Source organism: Geotrypetes seraphini, chromosome 10 (assembly GCF_902459505.1).
Source record: "Geotrypetes seraphini chromosome 10, aGeoSer1.1, whole genome shotgun sequence".
Classification (NCBI taxonomy): domain Eukaryota; kingdom Metazoa; phylum Chordata; class Amphibia; order Gymnophiona; family Dermophiidae; genus Geotrypetes; species Geotrypetes seraphini.
The window spans coordinates 36,047,577-36,066,561 of NC_047093.1; positions in this window are offsets into that span (position 1 = coordinate 36,047,577).

Genomic DNA, 18,985 nt, shown 5'->3' on the forward strand with positions numbered 1-18,985 from the left:
AAAAAGGCTGTCCTAGTTTTTTCTGGGTATTGGTCTGAATATCGACCAGCACCTGGTAACTTCCAGTGGCGAGGTAAGACCCGAATATTCAGTGACAGTATCCAGATTAGTCTTTGCATTGAATATCTGAGTCAAGTTCAGCCCATCGTGGTTAGTGCCTTAAAAATCACTGGTCACTGTGCCCTGAATATCGGGCCCTCTTTTTTTCATTTTTAGGCAGAGAACCTGATCAATGTAAGCATATCTCCAAAAAAGGATCCTACAGGATCCAGTACAATAATGAAAACAGAGTGGAGTAGTTCAAATTGTAATCCTTTACTAGAAAAAAACCCCCAGGAAGTTTTATAACTAAGGTGTTACTTTCAGTTTAAGATTTACTGCAGGATTATAGTTTCATGTGGAAACTCTGTGGTTAACCACAAATGTAATTTAGTAAATGATGTTAGATAAAGACCTGAACGGCCCATCAATTCTGCCCAACAATCACATGTATTATTAATTCATAGAAACATAGAAACATAGAAAAAGACGGCAGATAAGGGCCGCGGCCCATCTAGTCTGCCCACCCTAATGACCCTCCCCTATTTAACTCTGTGTAGAGATCCCACGTGACGATCCCATTTCTTCTTAAAATCAGGCATGCTGCTTGCTTCGATCACCTGAAGTGGAAGTTTAGTCCAGCGATCAACCACTTTTTCGGTGAAAAAGTATTTCCTGGTGTCACCGTGTAATTTACCGCCCCTGATTCTCCATGGATGTCCTCTTGTCGCCGTCGGACCTTTGAAAAAGAAGATATCCTCTTCTACCTCGATACGGCCCGTGGGGTATTTGAACGTCTCGATCATGTCTCCCCTCTCTCTGCGTTCCTCGAGTGAGTATAGGCGTAATTTATCCAGCCGTTCCTCGTACGGGAGATCCTTGAGTCCCGAGACCATCCGGGTGGCCCTTCACTGGACTGACTCAAGTCTCAGTACATCCTTACGGTAATGAGGCCTCCAGAATTGTACGCAGTACTCCAGATGGGGCCTCACCATGGATCTATATAACGGCATAAGGACTTCAGGTTTACGGCTGACGAAACTCCTACGTATACATCCTATGATCTGCCTAGCCTTAGATGAAGCCCGCTCCACTTGATTGGCAGTCTTCATGTCTTCATTGATGATTACCCCTAAATCCCGTTCCGCAACAGTCCTTGCTAGGATCTCGCCATTTAGTGTGTAAGTCTTGCATGGATTTGACTGCCAAGGTGCATGACTTTGCATTTTTTGGCATTGAAATTCAGTTGCCAGGTCCTAGACCATTGCTCCAATAGGAGTAGGTCTTGCATCATATTGTCCGCTGTGCTCTTATCTATTATATTACATAGTTTGGCGTCATCGGCGAATAACGATATTTTACCCCTCAGCCCCTCAGCCAAGTCCCTTATAAAGATATTGAAAAGGATCGGGCCCAAGACCGAGCCCTGCGGCACTCCGCTGATCACTGCCGTCGTTACGGAGGGGGTGCCGTTCACCACCACCCTCTGAAGTCTACCACCAAGCCAGTCTCCAACCCATTTTGTCAAAGTGTCACCTAATGCTATAGAACTCATTTTGCACAACAACCTGCGGTGTGGGACACTATCAAATGCTTTGCTGAAGTCCAAGTATACAATGTCCAAGGACTCTCCAACATCGAGCCTCCCCGTCACCCAGTCAAAGAAGCTGATCAAGTTGGATTGGCAGGATTTCCCCTTGGTAAATCCATGTTGACGGGGATCCCGTAGATTCTCCACGTCCAGGGTCTTATCTAATTGGTGTTTGATTAGAGTTTCCATTAGTTTGCTCACTATTGATGTGATACTCACTGGTCTGTAGTTCTCAGCCTCTGTCCTGCAACCTTTTTTGTGGAGTGGAATGACGTTAGCCGTTTTCCAGTCCAACGGGACTCTACCTGTACTAAGGGAGAGATTGAAGAGCGCGGTTAGTGGTTCCACCAGGACATCCCTTAACTCCCTGAGCACCCTGGGGTGTAGGTTGTCTGGCCCCATTGCTTTGTTAACCTTGAGTTTTGACAGCTCACAGTAGACACTGCTTATTGTAAACTTGAAATCTCTAAACGGGTCTACTGAGCCATCCTTTTTCTGTAGCTGAGGGCCGGAACCCGGCGCTTCGCGGATGAAGACTGAACAGAAGTATTTGTTTAACAATTCAGCTTTTTCTGAGTCAGCTTCTACATAGTTCCCGTCTGGTTTCCTAAGGCGTACTATACCGCTTGTGTTTCGGTTTCTGTCGCTAATATACCTGAAGAAGGATTTATTGCCTTTCTTGATGTTCTTTGCTAAAGTTTCCTCCATTCGGAATTTGGCCTCTCTAACTGCTGTTTTGACAGCTCTTGTCTTAGTCAAATAGACTTCTCTAGAGTCCTGAGATCCTGTATGTTTGTAAGAGATGAACGCTTTTTTCTTTTCTTTTATGAGGTTCGAGATCTCCGCAGAGAACCATTGTGGCTTAGTGTTCCTGCGCCGTTTACTCACTGATTTTATATAACGGTTGGTTGCCTCCTGAATGGTAGCTTTCAGAGTTGACCACAGTTCTTCCGTTATCTGTTCCTGCTCGGTTTTGTAGCGCTTGATGGATGAAATCCCCCATACCCTCAAAGTTGACGTTCTTGAAGCTAAGGACCTTGGTCAATGTGTTAGTTTTGGCGAAACCTTCCTGAGATTGAACCATACCATGTTGTGGTCACTGGAGGCCAACTTATCGCCCACTGAGACCCCAGTGACACTTTCACCATTGGTAAGTAATAGGTCCAGTATTGCCTGTTCCCTTGTTGGCTCCGATACCAGTTGCCTCAGTTTAGCTCCCTTCATAGAGTTCAATAGTCTCCTGCTGCTGCTGGATGCAGAGGAAAGTGTGTTCCAATCCACATCAGGCATATTGAAGTCTCCTAATAACACTGTATCCCCACGTAAGGTGATATTCTCTATGTCACCAATTAATTCCATATCCAGGTCATCCTGTTGCCTTGCTGTTCATGCTTAAATTGTCTTTTCTTTTTTTTATTATTTATTTATCTAGTTTCAAAATATTTATCAAGCATGTTATATCTTGTACAGAAAGAATGAAATCATGCTATACACAAATATTCCCCAAACCATGGGAAAGAGCAAAAGAAAAGAAAGAAAATCATGTTTCAACAGACCATTCTCAAGTCCATAAAAATTGGATCCAAAATTACAAAGAGCGGTTTAAAGAATAACTTTAAGTATTATATGAAAAAGCAAATTGGTTGAAACGTTCAATGGAACAAGTCCATACAAATTCTGATGTATTACTGAAAACATTTTATAACCAACCCATTGGGCCACTGGAAGCCAGAGCAACTGTTTCAGCACAGGGGTAATATGCTCTCTACGTGACATTCCCAAGATCAACCTTGCAGTCGAATTCATCAGTTGCTGCAATGCCTTACATTTAATCTTGGTTTGACCCAGGTAAAGCATATTACAGTAATCTAGGCGAGTCAAAATCAATCCTGTGCCACCGAACGAAAGTCATATGGGAGAAGCATTGGTTTCAATCGATAAAAGTGTCTGCAATTGCAAATATCCACCCTGGACAAACCTAAGGACCTGTCTTCCCGTTGAAGAGATCACCCAATTTCATAAAACTTACAACTTTGTTAACATAACAATATTAAAATGACCAAATATAAACATACTGTAAATACAATAAATGAGGTAAACTTGAATATGCTCTCTACGTGACATTCCCAAGATCAACCTTGCAGTCGAATTCATCAGTTGCTGCAATGCCTTACATTTAATCTTGGTTTGACCCAGGTAAAGCATATTACAGTAATCTAGGCGAGTCAAAATCAATCCTGTGCCACCGAACGAAAGTCATATGGGAGAAGCATTGGTTTCAATCGATAAAAGTGTCTGCAATTGCAAATATCCACCCTGGACAAACCTAAGGACCTGTCTTCCCGTTGAAGAGATCACCCAATTTCATAAAACTTACAACTTTGTTAACATAACAATATTAAAATGACCAAATATAAACATACTGTAAATACAATAAATGAGGTAAACTTGAGAATAGCAAATTGAAACCTAATAATAAGACTACCATGAAATGGTAAACATAGAAACATAGAAATAGACGGCAGATAAAGGCCACGGCCCATCTAGTCTGCCCACCCCAATGACCCTCCCCTACCTTTCTCTGTGAATAGATCCCATGTGTCTATCCCATTTGGCCTTAAAATCAGGCATGCTGCTGTCCTCAATCACCTGAAGTGGAAGACTATTCCAGCGATCAACCACCCTTTCAGTGAAAAAGAATTTCCTGGTGTCCCCGTGCAGTGTCCCGTCCCTGATTTTCCATGGATGCCCCCTTGTTGCCGCGGGACCCTTGAAAAAGAAGATATCTTCTTCCACCTCGATGTGGCCCGTGAGATACTTGAATGTCTCAATCATGTCACCCCTCTCTCTGCGTTCCTCGAGTGAGTATAGCTGCAACTTATCCAGCCGTTCCTCGTACGGGAGATCCTTGAGTCCCGAGACCATCCGGGTGGCCATTCTCTGGACCGACTCCAGTCTCAGCACATCCTTACGGTAATGCGGCCTCCAGAATTGCACACAGTATTCCAAGTGGGGCCTCACCATGGATCTATATAATGGCATAATGACTTCAGGCTTACGGCTGACGAAACTCCTGCGTATGCAACCTATTATTTGCCTTGCCTTGGATGAAGCTTGCTCCACTTGATTGGCAGTCTTCATGTTCTCACTGACGATCACCCCTAAGTCTCGTTCTGCTTCAGTTCTTGTTAGGATCTCGCCATTAAGGGAAGGATGTCATGCAAGATCTTAAATCGGGGGTATCAAAGTCAATCCTCGAGGGCCACAATCAACTCGGGTTTTCAGGATTTCCCCAATGAATATGCATGAGATCTATTTGCATGCACTGCTTTCATTGTATGCTAATAGATTTCATGCATATTCATTGAGGAAATCCTGAAAACATGACTGGATTGCAGCCCTCGAGGCACATGCTTGTTCAGTTTTATCTTATTCTGTTAAATGCACAGAACTTAAAGGTATTGTGGTATACAAATCAATTTTTATGTTACGTTATGTTATTTTCAAGATTTCTCATTAAAAAAAAGTTCATTTCAAAGATAATGTAAACAAAGTGCACTATTCGAGAAGTGTGCACCTGATTTTTCAATAGTGCACACTATTCACAAAGCATTAAATGCAATTAAATTTGGGGAGTCTTTATTTTTTATACTGTCATTTCTAACAGAAAATCAGATGAAAAGACTACAAACCCTTAATGGACACTTGCATTCCTATACTAACAAATACAATTGCATTTCTAAGTAGATATTATCATGTCTACAGTCTCGTATTTTAAGCCTGAAATATGTTGACTCTCTCCATGTGGAAATGATACTTCTTGTAGGCTTTAAAGAAAAAGTCACCCACCTTGAGCTCTGAATTTCTATGATGTTGCCAATACATTGCAATTGCAGTGACAATGACCAGGATACAAACAAGTAGTATTATGAAATGACTCCTTTGTTGCTGTGATGTTTGTGGTGCTAGTCAAAGAAAACCACAAAAAAACCAAGGTTATTGAAATTGCTTGTCAGTCTGCTTGATGCCCTTATAGGTAGAGAATGACACAGGGACAAAGTTGTCCCCATCTCCGCAGGAACTCAGTTTCCCCATCCCGTCCCCCACGAGTTGTGTCGCTGTCCTGTAAGCTCTGCTTTAAGTGCACAGACCTCGAACACTTAAGATTTGAAAGGGTTTGAGGCTTGTGCAGGTGAGGACAGAGCTTGCAGGAATGGGGCAGGGACAGGAAAAGAAATTGCGGGGACTAGACAGGAAAATGAGTTCCTCACGAGGATGGTGAAAAATTTGTCCCCATGTCATTCTCGAATGTAGAGCTCAATAACCCCTACTTTTCATAAACACGTAGAATAGCCATACTGGGTCAGATCAATGATCTATTTATAGAATTTCCCCCTATGTGTACGTATATGTCTGAAAATTTAAGTACAGAAAAAATTAAGCTCCAGTAATAAATGCTAAATGAGATGCCATAAATCTATTTGAGCAATATCACCAGGAGGGGGAAAAAAAGGTTCAGAAGCGACCAGGGATTTTCCTTTTTATTGTAGCTATGAAGAAAAAAGCTTCTCTAATTAGTTCCTCCTCAAACTTCTATCAGAGGCAAAATCAACCTCCTGTTACTGTTGACAAGCATTTATTGGTCACACAACTATAATAATGGGGAAAAAAAGTGCTTATCTGTGCTCTCTGCTGTTCTTGCCATGCTGTAAACTATTCCGTGTGTGCTCCATAGGACTCCGACAGTGAGGCTGAGCACTGTGGAACAATTAACAGAGCCCTGATGCAGCAACTTTGAAGTTGTGAAATGACAGCCACCGTCGACTTTTACAGGAGTTAATCTAATCGAAAGTACTGAGAGTGAATTTTATCCCCTGACCTTTGGAGTAGAGGTCTGCATGGGAACGGGGATCGTGGGAATCCCCTGGGTCCCGCGGGAATCCCCCCCAACCCACAGGACTCCCACGGGGACCTCCCTCTGGCCCACGGGACTCCCACGGGGATGGAAGGCTTTGGAAGCAGGGTTCGTCCATATAATATAATGGACACGTCAGCCTTAGTAAAAGAGGGGGTTTATAAGTTAATTACCTGAACAGAAAACAAAAAAAAGGGTTCCACCAAAGAGATTCCACAGCGCAACACAAAAGAAACTGTGGAACTGATGTTCCTGTCAGAAGTATTTGCTGTTTTTTATGGGGACGGGCGGAGATGGAGGTAATTCCTTGTGGGGATGGGTGGGGACGGAGAGGATCCTGACGGGGACGGGTAGGGACGGAGAGGATCCTGGTGGGGACGGGCGGGGATGGGTTGGATTTCTGTCCTCGTGCAACTCTCTACTTTGGAGGTGCATTTTGTTAGACTGCAAACATTTTCTCACTTACCAGAGATGGGGCGGATGGGAATAGTCTCGCAATCTGAATAAAAAGAGAGAGTAAAACATTTGTGTTCCAATGGACAGGGATCCATACTGCTATGAAATCATTAGAAGTTACAGTCTTCCTCCACTCCCCCCCCCCCTTATACACACAGTCTATTGTGGAAGATTTATAGCTATTGGCTATAGCCTAAAATGGTCTGATAAAGATAAATATTCCAACCAGGACTTCAATAAAAAAAAAATTGAATCAGTTTCAGGTGTGGTCTTATGATATTGTCATCTGGATACCTGGTCCCAAAAAATACCCTGAAGAAAGCCATAGCATGATGGCTGATACATCGGTTCTTGCTACACAGAAGCGGCAAGACCCGGAAACCTGCTATAATCATGACGCCAGCTGCGGAAGCCTAAGAGAACATGGATACCTGGTAGTGTATCTGAAGAAATTCTGGTTATGCCATTGTGGAATGCAAGGAAAACTTTGTACAGATGGAAGATTATCATCAACTGGATTAGTACATGAGGAGAAAGAACTAAATTTATACATACTTTTGCACACCAAATCGGGAATGGAAGGGATTTTGAATTTAGCTCACACCTTTTCCAAAGCATAGAAACATAGAACATGACGGCAGAAAAGGGCCACGGCCCATCTAGTCTGCCCACACTAATGGCCCACTCCCTAACTACCTCCATGAAGAGATGCCAATCCCATCTTTTCTTAAAATCTGGCACGCTGCTGGTCTCAATTACCTGTTCTGGAAGATTATTCCAGCAATCAACCACCCTTTCGGTGAAGAAATATTTTCTGGTGTCGCCATGAAATTTCCCACCCCTGATTTTCAACGGATGCCCTCTTGTTGCCGTGGGTTCTTTAAGGAAAAAGAGATCCTCTTCCACCTCGATACGGCCTGTGACATATTTGAACGTCTCGATCATGTCTCTCCTCTCTCTGCATGTAAGGTGAATTACATCCAGGTACATTGGGTATCTTTCTGTCCCTAGAAGGTGTGGATCTGGGCTATCAAAGGTTGTGCCTGAGGCAGTGAAGGGTTAAGGGCTCCTTTTACAAAGCCATAGTCGAGGTTTCAACAGCAGGCCGATGAGGTAAAACTCCAAAGCTCATAGTGATATTCAGCTGGGACCCTCATAATTGTCTTATGTGGCTGAATAATGGCCAAGACCCACAAAGGCACAGGCAGCCATTCCCACTAAATTTAGGGGGTCTTTTACTACGGCGCACTAGCCGATCTAGCGCGTGCTAAACGCTAACGCGTCCATAGAATATAATGGGCGCGTTACCAGCGTGCACTAAATCATGGATCGCCAAAGACGACCTATTCACTCAAAATGAACTCCTCCCCCATGGCTACCAAGGCCTCTTCTCCCCCAGACCCAACCGAAAAGGAGGTGGTCTGGCACTCCTCTACAAATCTTTCTTCGACGTCCAGCTCCTCGAGACGGGCACCCATGCTTCTCTAGAATATCTGCTCGCCTCAGTCACTGACGAACTCCGCACCCACCCATTGGGCATCCTAATACTATACCGACCACCCACCCCTTGGACCAAATCTTCCAATCTCGTCTATGAGACCATAACAAATGCCTTCCTTAAATTCCAAAGACTTTTGATCGTTGGCGATATCAACCTCCACCTCGACGACACAAATAACAATGATACATCTGAATTCAACAACTTCCTTACCTCTCTAGGTTTTCCCTTACCCACCCCATCCCCAACCCACGAAAAAGGACATACCCTAGACTTCACCACCTTCATTGATCTTACCGCCTTCAAAACCTCAACCGACGACACTCGCTGGGAACAAGTCCCCTGGTCAGATCATTTCTTAGGGACCACCTGCCTCCCCGTCTTCATGTCACATCTTGACTCCCCACCCCACTACTCTCATTCCATAACCTACCGCAAAAAAAACCTCGAGCAACCTATTCTGGTCCAAACTCCTAAACAAACTCTCCTCCAACCCTAGACCTATAGACCCTGAATCACATTGGCACAACTGGACCACCCTCTCCGAGTCCACCTACCACTCCCTTGCTCCATTAACCACCAAAACCATCTCCTACCCCCGAAAGGCCCCCTGGTACCTACCTCTTCACAGAGAATTGAAACAGAAATGTCGCGCTTTGGAGCGCAAATGGAAAAAATCTAAATCCCCTTCTGATAGACAGACCTGGAGGACTAACATTAAATCTTACAACTCAACACTAAAAAAAGCCAGGAAAATCTTCTTCGGAGATAAGATCTCTAGATCCAATAACCAAATCAGTGCGCTGTTCAACATCTGGCGCTCCCTAACCACAAATAAAGACCCACGTTCGCTTCCACCATCCCTATCAGCTGATGCCCTTGCAAATTTCTTTAATGAAAAGATTACCACTCTAAGATGCTCCTTCCCTCCCACAGTCTCCTACAACTCCCTGACCTCCATTGATCTCAATCCTACCTCACCTGTATCCACCCCCATTCCTGCCGACAGATCCTGAACCGCCTTCGAGCCTGTCTCTGAACCGCAAGTCTCCAAACTCTGCCACAAACTAAAAACTTGCAAGTGCATTTTGGATCCTTTCCCCTCCTATCTATTCGATAATATCCCTACACAGGCCATCGCTTCCCTCACCGACCTCATAAACTCTGCCCTAACATCGGGCCTTTTCTCCCCCGACATGGGGCACATTTCACTGTCCCCTCTACTGAAAAAGGCCGACCTTGATCCCACCATTCCATCTAACTACCGTCCTATAGCAAATATCCCTCTCCTAACCAAGTTATTAGAATCCATCATATCCACCCAACTCTCATCCTACCTAGAACGTTTCTCTATCCTCCTACCCCACCAATTCGGCTTCAGACCCAACTTCAGCACCGAATCCCTCTTGGCCTCACTAATCTCTAAGGTGCAACAACTCCACTCTCGAAAAAAATTCGCTGTTCTTCTTCAATTCGACCTCTCCGCAGCCTTCGATGTCGTTCACCACGACATCCTTATCTTCCAACTCTCCGAAATAGGCATAAGCTCCACAGTCCTTGACTGGTTCTCTAAATTCCTACGTTTCCGCTCCTACACCGTAAACACAAACGGCTCCTCATCCCCCGCCTGGAAGCCGAAATGTGGAGTCCCGCAAGGCTCACCCCTCTCTCCTATTCTTTTCAACATCTACATGTCCTCTCTGAAACTCCTTCATCTATCCCCCCTAGAAACTCTCTACTCCTATGCTGACGACATCCTCATCCTCCTCGAAACCGACGCGAATCTCTCGAACCTCACTGAGAACATCTCCACATGTATTACGAACCTCCAATCCTGGGCCCAATCTGTACAAATGAAACTGAATGAGTCCAAAACCAAACTCCTTTGGCTCGGCCCAATTTCAGATCATTTACCCACCTCCATCCCTCTACCTTCCGGCCCCACTCTTCATCTTGAGTTTTCAAGCAAAGTCCTAGGCATCATCTTAGACTCCTCTCTCTCCTTCAACGATCACCTCAATTCCCTAGTAAAAAAATGCTTCTTTAGCCTCCACATGTTAAGAAAAGTAAGATCTTGTTTTCATCATTCCCATTTCGCCATCCTCGTCCAATCCACCATCCTCTCTAGACTAGACTACTGCAACTCCATCTATATAAGCCTAACTAAGAAAAACCTCCATAGACTTCAGCTAATTCAAAACGCCGCTGCCAAGCTTATTTTCGCAAAGGGCAAGTTTGATCACGTTTCCCCACTCCTCTCCAAGCGTCACTGGCTCCCAGTATACTCCAGAGTCCTCTATAAATGTGCCTGCTTAGCCTTCAAGATTCTACATGGCGTCCTTCCTCCCGTTATCCCACTCTTTTGGAATTCATCAAACCCACTCTCTTCTAGACCCTCCCAAAAACTGAAACTATCTTTCCCGTCTATAAAAGGTATATCCCGCGCAGGAAAACTTGGAACATCCCTCCCCTTTAGAACCACTAAACTCTGGAACAACCTCTCATCCCCGCTCAGAAATTCTAGCTCCTTCCAAGCCTTCCGTAAACGCTTAAAAACTTGGCTTTTCTCAAAAAATCTAATCTCCTCCCGTTCTCTAGTACCCTGCCCCTCTCTATCCTCTCTGTCCCTCTCCTATACCCCTTCTTTGTAATTCCTTTCCTCTTATCCTCTGTAAACCGTGCCGAGCTTTGCGCTTGCGGAGATGGTGCGGTATACAAACCTAATGGTTTAGTTTTAGTTTAGTTTAGCTAGATCACCGTAATAAAAACCCCTCTTAGTTCTTGATATCACTGTGCAACAAATTTTAACTTTTTTCTGGGGCAAGAAGAAAATAAGGTTTACTTCGTATATGAAAATAGCCTGTTTTCTCCTATCACATATAGGGCTCTTTTTATCAAGGTGCGCTACGGGGGTTAGTGCGTCAGACATTTCATCACGCGCTAACCCCTGCGGCAAACCAAAAAACTAACGCCTCGTCAATGGAGGCATTAGCGACTAGCGCGGCAGGCGGTTGAACGCGCGGTATTCCGCCCGTTAACCGCCTACCGCACCTTGATAAAAGGAGCCCACAGTTTTTGAGCAAATTGCAATTATTTATAACATGAGAAGTCATAATGTAACGCATTGCGCCAATTTAAGAGTTGCCATAAATATTATTTTCTAGAATTGTTTTGCTATTGAAGTGCATTTGTAAACGAGATTAGGAGCATCTCTAATTAATGTCTAAGAATAGTCAGCCAGCATTGATGAATTCCATCTGCCCTGATATCATTCCTCCATTGTAGCAATGTCCTGGTGAAACTTTTCCCCGTGCTCATCACTAACGCTACCAAGATTATCGGGAGGGGGGGAATCTAATTTGAGGCAAACTGTTTTAATATTTCAGGGATTGTTATAACATTTACTCCAAGCATTAGAAAATATAGTGACAATGTTAATTTTTGCATTATAATGTTCTTTTGCCAACAATCAGAGGGTTATACTGAAAAATTAAGGTCCGTGTTGAATTCAGCGACCCCAAATCACCCCAATTCAGTGCTAGTGCCCAGAGATGGCCTGACACTAACTAGTGGGGGCTAATCTCACCATTTACGGTCAGCGTTTAAAAAATACTGGCCGTCGCTGGTTGAATATCGACCGGTTAGTTTCTTTTCTACCTCGTGCTTAGTCCTGATAAAATGAAAGGCAAAATGTCCCAGACTCGGTATCACCTATGCTTGCTTGTACCTAAAGCCTGAACTTATCAAAACTTAAGCTTGAACTTACCAACTGTCAGGAGAGAATACGAACATCTGAATCCAGATTGATATTCAATGTGCCATACGTATATTCCTTCATCCTGTTTTGTAAGGTTTTTGATGATGAGTTTTGCTGATGTCATATCATCAGAATAGCTCAGAGTAATTTTTTCTGTCTTCTTAGAATATGTTGTATCACGTCTATCAATGATGGTCTCAACTGAGCTTGATTCTAAACCATGTCTGCAGAGACGCACATTCACATATGTTATTCGTTTGCCGACATTTTTAGTAATTTGAGAGTTACTTTGGCATCTGGTGGATAAATTTTCAGATAATATACCTGGAATAAACAAAGCAGACATCAAAATATATGTCCATAGCTAGAATCAAGAGGCTTATGGCATTTCTGTTTAAACAATCTGAGTTCTGTTCCTGGGGCAATGTAGGGCTAAGTGACTTGCCTGGGGCATGGGTAGGCAATTCCGGTCCTCGAGAGCCGGAGCCAGGTCAGGTTTTCAGGATATCCACAATGAATATGTATGAGATGGATTTGCATGCACAGCCTCCTTGAGATGCAAATCCATTTATAGTGGATATCCTGAAAACCTGACCTGGCTCCGGCTCTCAAGGACTGGAATTGCCTACCCCTGGCCCAGGGTCACAAGGAGCTGCAGTGGGAATCAAACCCAATTCCCCAGCTTCTCAACCCACTGCATTAATCATCAGGTTGCAGTGAGAATCGAACACAGTCCCCAGGTTCTCAGTCCAGTGCAGTAGTCATTAGGCTACTTCTAATGGGAGGGAATGGTTGGGGTGGGGGCTATTAACCTAAGCACCCTCTTAAAGGTATTAATAGGGCAGAAATGTGTCTAGTATTAGCTTGTTTTATGAAGACAAATAGACATCTTTCTTTACAGCATTCTATTATAAATCATACCTAGATTGAAAGTGTGAAGATTAAGCCTACAGGTGTAAATGTTGCTATGTAAAGTAAGGACAGTTGTACATAAATTGTGACTCTTCTCACACTCTGTCCAAACTCCGCCCTGAGCATATCTTCGCTATATGTACACACTGTCTTGCTCCACCCGTAGTTATGCATGAGCTAATTTTATAGGAGCCTATTTACTTGCATAAAACACCGATTTACTTGTGTAAAATATGGTCCGGGGCAGAGCTGGAGTAAGGGGTTGTTCGTGATAATGGTTCATGGGGTACATCCTTGAGAAAGCAACTAGCGAAACATGTCGGATTGTAAAGCCTCTTGCCAAGCGATATAACGGTCTTAAAAGCTCACGTACATTTTGGCAAATAATTTTTGAAAACTATTGAAAATTAGATTAAGATATTTGGAAAGTGATATTTATATGTAATAAGGTCGGCCAGCTGTCTAGGCCTACCCCGAGATAGAGACCTCACACTCTATATACTGGTATCAATCAATAAGTATATTTATTAACAAATCAGTAACAGCTTACAAGAATAATTCAGCATATAGAGTAACAGAATGTGATCTTCAGGCCTGAGGATCCTCTGATGTCTGTTCTGCTTTCACAATCACAAAGGCTGTCCCTTATACAATTCTTGACAGCTTGAGGCCATGTTGGCACATATCATATTATTAGTTTTTATTGGTCACTTAAAAACGTCATTACATTCATCAGTTTATTAATTGGTTCATAATATCTGTGTCACACCATATGCATGTCCTGTTTACCAGAAAATCTATCTTTTCCTGCATACGCCCCTTTAATCTACCACATCAGCAACTTCAAGCCATCGTCCAGTAAAAGCCTGCCCATCACAGGATATTCTTGCAAAATAATGTATTTTTATATTCTTGGTTAAGACATGTTCTCATCCTTCTCAGATCCACTTCCCTGGCATTACAGCAGATGTGACACCAGTTGCCATGTAAAAGAATAAGTTTCGTTTCACTCGCTCATTTTTCGCTTGGCTTGCTGATTTCAGCAAGCATAGATTGTGCAAAGGCTTGACAGTTTTAGTCAGAGCATTCTCAGCCATCTTAGGCCTTTAGTTGTGTTTATTGGCCTAATACGTTAGGGGATTTCAGGGTAGGCTCTTCACCTGTTACCTGTACAGGACTCTCGCGCTCTCTCTCTCTCCTCCCTTCTCAGTATAAGAAGGTAACATAAAGATTTAGTGAGTGGGGGGGGGGGACACCATGATTCGATATGTAAAGCTCTAGGGCAGGGGTTTGGAACTCCAGTCCTCGAGAGCCGTATTCCAGTCAGGTTTTCAGGATTTCCCCAATGAATATGCATTTAAAGCAGTGCATGCAAATAGATCTCATGCATATTCATTGGGGAAATCCTGGAAACCCGACTGGAATACGGCTCTTGAGGACCGGAGTTCCCTATCCCTGCTCTAGGGCTATGAGAGTATTCGAGCCCTGAGTTGTATCGCTGAGGTCCTGGAGAGTTTAAAAACACTTTGACAGCTTGTGGAAATTGTGCGATAAAATAATATTCTAAAAACTAGCACACTAATCAAAATGGAGTGAATAAAGAAAAATGAAGGAGAAGGACCTTAATTGGTTAGCAAAGTCACACCTCAGCAATGACAGGATGAAATAAGATTACCTTCACAGCCAGATATCAGTAGTTGGCAATCTTTGTTGGCAAAGACAACTTGAAGAAGAAGGATACACAGAGCTGTATGCTGTAGGAAATCCATGAGGCATTCCAGGCCATTGGCTTACAGGATGATTTGAAATCTCACTCTAATACATAAAAAATAATCTAGGTATAAGACTTAGGACTGAAAAAGTACTATTTATGTATGTGTTCTTAAAAATAGCTCTAAAGTAGATATAGAATGCATCTAGGACAGTGTATCTCAAACTGTGTGCCAAGGCACACTAGTATGCCTCCTGAGATTTCAGTTGCGCCGCGGTACACTGGGAAGTAAGAGAGGCGCCAGCGCCAGCTGACTGCCTACATGACATGCCTCTCATGATGAGAGGCACGTCCAGTATGCAATCATTGGGCACCAGCACCTATCCTTCTCTCTGGCCCTCTTCCCTTCTGGCACCCCCCATTGGCATCTCAGGGCCTGCGGATATTGGCATGATGATGTCATGCATGCGCATGATGTCATCACGGCGCTAGCCACGCACTTCCAGGTGCCTCGAGCCACGGCCACTACCTTCAGTGTGCCGCAGCTTGAGAAAATTTGCACTGATCTAGGACATCGATATAGAGTGAAAACTTCATGCTGCCCTAATGAATGTTGTGCATGATAAAAATTAAATAGTTAATATATTTGTTTCAAACCACAAAAAAATGTTATTGTCTTCATCTTAAACATTTTCTTGTTACGACATGCATAAATTTCAGACATATGAGTAGGAAGCATTTTATATTTTGCAATGTAACTTTGTAAGTCTATGTGATTTGAAAATGAGCCTCTATGTTTCTCCTTCAGCTCAGTAGATGTTCCTGGACCACCAGTAGATGGGAAATATTCATGTTGCCCTGGTGGAAAATTCACACTTAGCCAAGTCTCTCCTTTCTCTTGGCTACTCTGAATGGATGTAGAGGGTTCCCCATTCTCTCAGGAACTCAACATGGCAGATGCTTAAGTGCTTCAGTCTCCTGTGTACTCCTAAATTAGTTCTTAAACTCTTTATATCAGCAGTTTAATTACTTTACAGTCTCTGGTCTATATGGCTAGGGCTATAGGCTGAAAGGACTCTCCTTTCGTGTGTATGGTCAGCAGCCAGAAGGGCAAAAGAGCCAATGATGGTCATGAAACACTGGGTTTTATACTCAAGGAAGTTTCTCTCATAACCTATTCTCTCTCTCTCTGTTTATCATACTGAGTCACTAAATCCTTCCTCCTTCTAGAAGAGGCTAGAAGGCATCAAAACTGAGCAATATCCTTTCCAGCAACTGCTGATGTAAAGACAATTAAAATCATATTGCTTAAGTAGAGGTTTGGGGCATTACTGAAGTACCCATATTACAAGATTCCAACAGCTCCACATTTCTAGAATTTTTTTTTGACCAATTCTTGTTGATTTTGATTGGTTCTCACATTGATGGACCCTGCTCTGATTGGCTTCTCACTCTTGAGATGGTTTTTCATACGCACAAGTTTTGGCACCAATTTGTTCTTTGTTGGCTTCATAACAAGGTTAAACCTTGGCCTTGACTGCAGAAGACAAACACGAATAGGGATGGAGTAGTGGTAGACCCTGATCGATTTTCAGAGGGTTGTGTTTATGAGGAGCTAGCTAAATTAAAGGTAGACAAAGCGATACGGCTGCATAGTGTACATATGAGGGTGCTGAAGGAACTTAGGGAAGTTCTGGTGGCTCCACTGACTAAACTTTTCAATGCTTCTCTAGAGATGGGAGTGGTACCTGAGGACTGAAGAGAGGCAGATGTGGTCCCTCTACACAAAAGTAGAAGTAAGGAAGAAGTAGGGAATTACAAGCCAGTAAGTCTGACTTCTGTGGTAAGCAAATTAATGGAAACACTTTTAAAACAGAGAATGGTGAAGTTTTTGGAATCCAGTGGACTACAGGACCGAAGGCAACATAGATTCACTAGAGGTAAGTCTTGTCAGACAAATCTAAATAATTTCTTTGACTGGGTGACCAGAAAATTGGATAGAGGGAGTGCACTAGATGTGGTATATTTAGATTTTAGCAAAGCCTTTCACAGTATTCCATATAGAAATCTAATAAATAAACTGAGTGCCCTCAAGATGGGCCCCAAAGTGACGGGCTAGGTCAGAAACTGGAAGACGACAGAGGGTGGTGATCAATGGAGATCACTCTGAGGAAAGGGATGTTACCAGTGGTGTGCCTCAAGGTTCTGTTCAAGGGCCTGATCTTTTTAACATTTTTATAAGTGATATTACTGAAGGGTTGTCAGGTAAGATTTGCCTCGTAGTGGATGATACCAAAATCTGCAATAGATTCGACATCCTGGATGGTGTGAATAACATGAAGAAAGACCTAGTGATGCTTGAAGAATGGTCTGAAATTTGGCAGCTAAAATTTAATGCTAAGAAATGCAAGGTCATGCATTTGGGCTGAAAGAACGGTACAGTTTAGAGGGTGAAGAACTTATGTGCACGACAGAAGAACGGGACTTGGTTGTGATTGTATGTGATGACCTTAAGGTGGCCAAACAAGTTGAAAAGGTGACTTTGAAAGCTAGAAGGATGCTAGGGTGCATAGGGAGAGGTATGGCCATTAGGAAAAAGGAGGTATTGATGCCCCTGTATAAGACTCCGGTGAGACCTCATTTAGAATATTGTGTACAATTCTGGAGATGGATGGAGTTGTCCAGAGGAAGGCTACTAAAATGGTGCATGATCTTCATCATAAGGTGTATGGTGACAGACTTAAAGATCTCAATATGTATGCTTTTGAGGAAAGGTGGGAATGGGGAGATATGATAGAGACGTTTAAATACCTTTGTGAAGTAAATGCGCATGAATCGAGTCTTTCATTTGAAAGGAAGCTCTGGAATGGGAAGGTATAGGATGAAGTTAAGAGGTGATAAACTTAGGAATAATCTAAGGAAATACTTTTTTACAAAAAGGGTGGTAGATGCGTAGAACAGTCTCCTGGAAGAGGTGGTGGAGACAGAGACTGTGTCTGATTTCAAGAAAGCATGGGATAGGCACGTAGGATCTCTTAGAGAGACAGATAATGGTTACTGCGGATGGGCAGACTGGATGGGCCATTTGGCCTTTATCTGCCATCATGTTTCTTCCATAGGTAGCAAAATTGCAAAGGTCACAAGGACCATGACCCTACCAATTTTTGCCCCATATAGTATCAGCACTGGGGAAGGGGGGGGGTGAAGGAGGGACAAGATTGGTTTGTTTGGCCATTTCTTATAAAAAGATGTTCCCCTGAACCTGGTCCCTTCCATTTATTTTCCTTTAATAATTAGATAAACTGTTCTTTTGGAACCATTTGTATACAGTATCCCCCTGATATTTGCGGGGGTTCCATTCCAATCAGGAGCTGTGTGTCAAAGCAGCTCCTGATTGGTAAGGCCCAACTTTAGTGCAGGAAGAGGCGGTCAGAGCATACAGCGAGTGATTTCCTTCATTCGCCGGCGCTCCGGCTGCTCTCTCCTGCCTCTCCAGCTGTCCTCTCCTGGTCAGCGGTTCGCAGTCGGAAAATACCGCGAATGACTGGGACTGCGAACTGCCGACCACGAATGACCGGGGGAACACTGTATTTCAGAAACTTGAATCTCTATGCAGATTTCACTTTCTGTTTTGTTTTTGAAGATCTGAGCCGCCCTGAGGAAAAGTGATAACATGAAGGAGTGCTGCATGCTATTTAGGTATAATAAGACTAGTTTATCTTTTCTTATCTAAGAGAAACATAGAAACATAGAAATAGACGGCAGATAAGGGCCCACGGCCCATCTGGTCTGCCCACCTTAATGTCCCTCCCCTACCTTTGCCCTGTGAATAGATCCCATGTGCCGATCCCATTTTGCCTTAAAATCAGGCACGCTGCTGGCCTCAATCACCTGTAGTGGAAGACTATTCCACTGACCTACCCCTGAGAGGATTTTGGAGTCAACAAGCTAGCTCATGACCTTACATTTCATGCCCTCCTCCATACACACGTGCCTTTTCCCCCGTAATTCTTAGCTCATGTTTCATGTTTATTAAAATTTGATACAAACGTTTATAACATAGTTTGAAAACGAATTACAAATGTAAAAAAAAAAGGGGTAACAAA